This window comes from Euphorbia lathyris, chromosome 3 (assembly GCF_963576675.1).
Source record: "Euphorbia lathyris chromosome 3, ddEupLath1.1, whole genome shotgun sequence".
Classification (NCBI taxonomy): Eukaryota; Viridiplantae; Streptophyta; class Magnoliopsida; order Malpighiales; family Euphorbiaceae; genus Euphorbia; species Euphorbia lathyris.
The window spans coordinates 67,706,713-67,714,095 of record NC_088912.1 but is presented as its reverse complement, the minus strand read 5'-3'; the positions used below and the strand labels follow the sequence as shown (position 1 = coordinate 67,714,095).

General features: G+C 33.5%; 1 long non-coding RNA gene across 3 annotated transcripts; it reads right to left on the bottom strand.

Moving 5' to 3' along the window:
• Positions 1-232: 232 nt before the first annotated feature.
• On the bottom strand, positions 233-5,256 carry LOC136224937 (uncharacterized). Of its 3 annotated transcripts, none has more exons than XR_010686694.1 (5): positions 4,916-5,256; positions 3,726-3,803; positions 2,683-3,061; positions 2,407-2,564; positions 233-759 (listed from the first exon to the last, which is right to left on the bottom strand). It is a non-coding gene; the product is annotated as an uncharacterized lncRNA (long non-coding RNA). The 3 variants fall into 3 exon arrangements; XR_010686695.1 differs by having other exon boundaries at positions 2,720-3,074; positions 4,916-5,255; XR_010686693.1 differs by having other exon boundaries at positions 234-759; positions 2,720-3,061; positions 4,916-5,254.
• Between the last annotated feature and the right edge of the window lie 2,127 nt (positions 5,257-7,383).

Below are 7,383 nucleotides of genomic sequence, written 5' to 3'. Positions count from 1 at the left end.
AAGGCAACACTATTCAAACTAAAGGCAACAGTTAAATCCTCATAGCAACACTATTTTAAGTCCATTTGCAACACCTATTGCTATAATGCAACGATTTTAGTCGTCTGAGGCAACACATATTTTTTAAATCAACAGTTTTTGGTTAGCTAAAGCAACACAATTTTTTAGCTAAAGCAACGGATTGAAATGTAATGGCAACAATTTTCTTTTACAGTTGCAACGACTTTTAGAAAATAAGGCAATGATGTTTTGTTTACAAGTGCAACGATGTTTAAAGTAGAAAGCAACAATGATATTTATAATCCAATATCAACAATAATCCAAAAGTGCCTAAATATCAACATCCAAGAATACCTAAATAAAACTCCTAAAGTATCATCACAAGCTTAAATAAATCAATTGTGGTGTTCATTGGAAGGAACTGTAGGAAGAATACCATCCACATTTAGATTGAGTGAACTTCGGTACAAGAAATTCAAGGTGAGTGGATAGTTCATTCTTCACTTCCTCTCTAATTTCATTCTTCACTTCGTCTCTGATTTCCTCTCTGATTCCCATTTTGAATTGCTCTTTTACATCTTCAGACAACGGGCTCTTACTCATAGAAGTTGAAGATTCGGTGCTCACATAACCTTTTGTTTTCTTCATGGGGCATTTCCTACCAACTAGATATTCACGACCATGAGATGACGAGCCTCCAAATATTTCTTCAATCTGCTCAATGTTTTCCCCGACAAACGACAAGTCTTCAATCCTTGACTGTAGAATTAAAACATGAAAACAAACAACAAGTATCATGGGAACAAGAAAACAAAAAAAAAAATTGATTTAAACAAAGTGTAGACAGTTAGAGAAGCATATGGGTTCTTATATGGATTCCAATTTCTACCATAAAGAAGATAACCAACAAATACATGGGCACAAGAAAACAACCAACAATTATCATGGGAACAAGAAAACAAAAAAAATTCTGATTTAAATAAAGTACAAACAGTTAGAGAAGCATCCGAGTTTTTATATGGATTCAATTTCTACCATAAACTTTAGAAGTTTATGGTCCTTGAGGCTACCAGGTCTAAAAAGATATAGTTGTTTACATGACTCATAAAGTAGCAAATATATGAACTTGCATTGCTGATTTGGTGGCTTAAGTAAGCAACTTCAAATATTAAAAAGAAAAAAAGAAAAAGTTTCAAGTAGCAGTGCTCTATTGACTGCTTTGAATGCATCAAAATCTAATCTCTTTCTGTAACCATTACCCCCATTCCTCGTTATTACACCACCACCCTCATTTTATGTTTTCTTCTAGAATCATAAACCCATAACTACAACTAGACATTTTCCATTTTTATTTTTAGCACTATCAATTCCATTTATTTCACTCTTAATATCTATTTATTTTTGGCCTAATGTTTCCCCAGCCCCCTTAACTTGTCCAAATTGGTCATTTTACCCTCTCAACTCATCAAATGTCCTATTTACCCTCTTAACTCCATAAAAATGGTATTTCTCACCCCCTCAACTTGTCCATATTTGTCCCCCCAACTTATAGAATGTTCTATTTACCCCCTTAACTCCATAAAAGTGGTATTTTTCACCCCTTACAATCTGTTATCGAAGCCTAAATTGATAACTTTTTTTACACATTAAACCTATATTTATGATATTTTGTAAGTGGAACCTAAATTGATACTTTCCTAAAAATCATAGGCCTATTTTGGTTACATATAATGTATTTAACTTGTTTATATTAATGTTCTTGTTATTTGTATTTTTTATTCGTTTTTTCTCTTTTCAACTTTTTTTACTACTATAAAGGGATAAGAGATACCATTTTTATGGAGTTAAAAGGGTAAATAAGATCATAAGTGGTGACAAATACCACTTTTATGGAGTCAAGGGGGTAAATAGGATATTCGATGAGTTGAGAAGGGGTAAAATGACAAATTTGTACAAGTTAAGAGGGTGAGAAATACCATTTTTTATGGAGTTAAGGGGTAAATAGGACATTCGATGAGTTTGAGGGGTGAAATGACCAATTTGAACAAATTAAGGGGGCTGGAGAAGCATTAAGCCTTTATTTTTCAATTAACTACAACTATGTATTCTAAAATAAATAACAGGGAATTACATTTCAATCTTTCAATTAGAGTAATAGTACATTTAATAACAGGGCTATTAAAGCTAATGTTTTGGGAATCAACCTTAACGTTCCACTGGACTAGTGCAGCAAAAGAATAACATGCTACTAAAAGCAAGTTTGTTCTATTTCAGCATTAACATCTATAAATTGACCATTTAAACCAGCTAAATTATCAAATGCAAAACTACCAGCTAAATTTAACCATTTAAACCAACAAAAATTTCATAAATGAATACAACAAAAACTAAGAGTGGAAGACCCACCTCATGAAAAACCATATTATTCCCACCTTGCAAGCTTTGATCATTAGGTTCAGGCTTTGGCGCAGCTAATGCACTAGTGGCATCATCTTCCTCCTCACAAAGCTGCAACAACCTACATATATCGGACGAGGACGAGCCTAGGCTTGCTCCCTATAATCCTAGAAAGACCAAGTTCACAATTAGGACAAGTAATATTTTAAAGCATCACAAAACAAAGCATTCTAATTAGAAGATGGATATTTGTACACATACAAACATAAAGATACAGTAATATACATGTGCTCAAAATGGGATTAAAATATTCAATGCTAACTTGTTGCAAATAAGAAGCAAGAGAGGGCTCATTGAGCTCTGATTTCCATTCCCGAAGCATCTGGTGAACTTGCTCCCCAAGGACAGCCGCATCAATACTGCGGCTCTCTTTCCTAGCAAACTGCAGATCCACGAACATTCCTTGAAGATCATCCACGCGGTTCTTGGCCTTATCCTTGAAGAGCTTATGAGATGCTAACTTGCAATTGATCTTTGAACCTCTTCAGCCCCCCAAACTCATTCATCACTTGCTTCCTTGATTCATGCCAATCACGGTAGATTCTTGGCTTTCCAGTATGTGTTTGCAAAGTACAATCTGGTAGATTCTTGGCCTTGCAGAGACCTGTAGTTAAACTCTGATCTGACTTATCATAATTCATGTAAAACAAAGTATGATCAACAATAAATAACGATGTACTGAATATGAAATAAGTAAAACCTGTCACTAAAAAAAAAAAAAGGGCGGCCCGGTCGCATTACGCGTCCCCGCTGAGCGAGGGTCCGGGGAGGGGTCCCACCACAAGGGTGTATTGGGGGCAAGCCTTCCCTTGCCAATTTAATTGGCAAGAGGCCGCTCCTAAGACTCGAACCCGTGACCTCAGGTCACACGGCAACAACGTTTTACCGTTGCGCCAAGGCTCGCCCTCTAAGTAAAACCTGTCACTATTTCTACAAAATCATAGCGCATGGTGACCTCATTCTACTTTCATGGATTGAAAATAAAACATGTCAAATGCCAATATTAAAGCAAGACTATAACCAGTTAAGCAAAAAAACAGGCTTTTCATAATCTTTTGGATTAAGAAACTCAATAACACCAATTTTCTACTCTATCAGACCAAAAAGAATTTGAACCATCATCAATTAAACGCAGTGGGAATCAATATCTTAAAAAAACCAAGTATTCTTATAGCTACAGTTTAATACAAATTTATGTTACCTTCTTCAATATCTTAAAAAAAAACCAAGTATTCTTATAGCTGTAGTTTAATACAAATTTATCTTACCTTCTTCAAATCGGCTAGGCATCAAATCCACACACCAATGCTCCCCAAAGCACTTGATATCCTGGCCCCTTCAATAGCCTGCAGATTTTAAATACAAACTATGAAGAATGAACTCAATGCAAGCTACATAAGTTGCTACAAAAATGTAAATGAATATGGGAGATGGAATTTCCAAGTTAGCTGTCGCTTAATTGTAATAAAAGTATGTGCAATCAAATATAATGGTTTTGTGCATGACATCAGTGTTGAAATTTTAGCTACTAATCCTGCAAAATAAACACTTTGCTGCACTAAACTTGAAATAGAATGTAGAGCTCTCCCTTATCAATCAAAACGTATTTATTTGGATCCAACTAGAGGTTGTTTTTAACACAATCAACATAACTCCTTAAAATTATCTCATTTTTAATAAATTCAAATGTGGAAGAAATGTACAACCTAATATGGAAGAATTGTAACTTTGCCGAACACTATAGGCAATAGTCCATAAAAAACTTATAGCTTAACACACCACATTAAAATGTATGAACTAATCATGTTCCACCATAGCCAAATGCTAACACAAGAAGGCTTACATGCTATGCTATCTGAATTCTTCCTAATTCAGCAACATTGTAATTAGATACAAGTTTCTAATTAGGCAATTTAAGACCCCTCCAAACTCTATCAATATTCTTTTGCCTAACTCTAGTTTCAACAATTCCTAACAGCACAAGTAATGAGTATATGGAACTCTCCCTTCTTCATGGGGTCATTTAGGCCCCTATTAGGGGTCTCCAGAAGCCGAAATATAACCATAAGGCGAGTTCAAAGTAAAAGAAACCACGCAAGTGACAACAGCTTGGTTAAAATATCAGTCACTTGGTCCTCTGTTAGAATGAAACAATTGTTAGCTTGCATTTTTAAGCTTTTATCAGTCACTATGTTAAGATACAGGTCTGTCTCTTCATCTTCAACCTTTTTCTTTACTTATGTTAATCAATTTACAAATATACTATGTTAAGATACATGTCTCTCTCTAATTTTGTTATCAAACCTCCCTTTTGGAGCTAACACATCCGTGAAGCATAGAGAGAAATACAGATGTCTCCTTTTACTATTTTCCAAAATGAATCTCCCATTTCCTGTTAAACATACTGAAACGGGAAAATACAATCAAACAGAAATGTTAAGGAAAACTTTAAAAGAACCTGTGAGGGAAAAAGTTGAAGCCACGCCACTTTGGAGGCGGATCTATCAACTCTTAGCAGCAGTGACAGAAGGAACATTGACATGAGATATCAGAAGCCTCCTTCTTCTCTCCTTCGCCTGCAAATGCAGCAACAACTCCATCCATTGCTGAAAACCCCTAGAAATCGAATCTACCAAACTGGAATTGAGAAACATGGAAATGGGAGAGATTGAAGATCTAGAAAATTAGGTACCAGAGGAAGAAGAAAAGTAGTCGAGAGATGGATTCATAAAGTTTCTCCCATTTAAGAATGAATTCGCACCTCTCTCTCTCTGCCCTAGTAAAGAAACAAGAAGTATTTCTATTTTGATGGATTAACACGTGTGTGGTTGAGAGATTTGGAGGGAGAATGAAAAAGTATTTGGAGGGAGAATGAAAAAAAGGGGGAAATTTTTCATTCCCCCTCTTTTTTCAATTATTATTTTTTAGTTATTTTTTATTGTTTTATTAATATTTATAACTAAAATTTTAATTGTTATAAGCAAGTATAATTTTAAAACTTAAAGATAACATTATTAATAAATAAATATTTATGATATATATACCATTATCACCATTAAATTAAGGGTTAGGCTATACTTACTTTGTCATTTTAAATTAATAGTAGGAAATGAAAAAATGTGATAAAAATTAAGGTGGGAAATAGAAAAATAGTAAGAATTTATAATGGGAAGTGAAAATATTATTTTTGTACTAAATTTTTAATTAATTGGACCAAATTCTTAATATATTAATTAATTGGAATGCAATTTATTTTTTTATTTGTTTTTTCTTATTACTATCTAAAAAATATTATGTTAGTCAATAAATACAATTGTTTAAAAACTATATATAGTATCATTAATTAACAAATATTGAAATTAAATTTATCACATTAATTAGGTATAGTGGGTTGTACTTTTATTAAATGCAACGTTGGAATTGTATTTTTACATGCTACATCGTTGCTTTATGTAATTATCAAGTTAAATAAGGCAACGACATGTCGTAAATGCCATATTACTGTTGCCTTAGATTAGCCATTAATAATAAATCAAAAGCAACACTTCATACATAATCGTTGCATTAGATTTATATAAACATGATCAACAAAAAAACATTAGATAATGCAAGATAATGCAACGATTTATGGTAACGATTTCTGAAAATTGGTTGCTATAGGCAATCTATGGTGTAGTGAGACGTTGGGTATCACAGGAAGTGATTGCGGGATCGTTATATATTGGATTGAGCATTTATCACTCCCGATAAATGGGAGATACATCCAAGGATTGCTTGTGGAAGACTCGACTCTAAATCCTTGCAAGGTGATAGCTTAAGACTTGAAATACAAATTTCACTTAACCTATCTATTTGAGTTGACTCGGCATGTACAAGTAAAACGAACGTCTTGCTATATGTGACTTGACATCATCCATAGTCATAAGATTCAGTTCAAGGATGTAGTTGATAAATGATCGAATTATACTGTAACTAATACGGAAAGGTTAACGATATAATCAACCTGTCTTCTTATGGCTCTGGGGGAATGATTACGGACTTGCTAATCACATACTCTGTACATCATTCCGTTATGCAAAGATTAAATATAATTCTTTGAAAATTAATTTAATAGTTGTATACGGCCAGTAGTAATAGGAACCTAATGGGTCACACATAAGACTTGGAACCTAAAAGAAAAATAAATGTTAATTAATTGATAGAAGCCCAATTGAGCCCAAAGAGGCCCATGGACCATAGGGGGGTTGAAATTCATGTATGGTACATGAATAATTAATTTGATTTTAATCAATCCTAATTAGATTAGGATTATGAATTAAATTAATTAAGAGATAAATAAGTTAGGAGTTTTAGATTATAATACTCATATTATTATCCAATAAGGTTATTATTATTATCCTTAACATGCTAGATATATAATGAGATAATAATTAGGAATTCTATTCCGAATTGAATTCCTATTCAGTAACCTAATTCTATCTAACTAGGGATTAGATACAAGAGATTATAAATACCCCCCTACTATGTGATTTTCGGATCCTTCAACCTTAATCCAAGGCTAGTGATTTTCGAAACCTACCCTAAAGAAAGAAAGAGAATTTTCGACCCGCAGTTCGAGGACGAGATTTTCTACGGCTTATTTCCGATCAATTGATTTCATCTATTTCTTTTATCCTTGATCTTGTGTTGATTAATTAGAGGCGATCTATTTTGGTTGCTATTCAACGGTTGATTCTAACTTAATCTTCCTGTGTTTTATTTCGTGCTTGGGAAATCGAAGAAGAGTTGTGGGCACTTCATTAACAACGGTAGATTGATCATAAAAAGGTAATTCTTCTTATCCCTTTTTATATGAAATAACGATTAACGGATCCTAGGGTTAATGGAAATAGGTTAAATTTTTTATATTTCCGCTGCTATACCTTA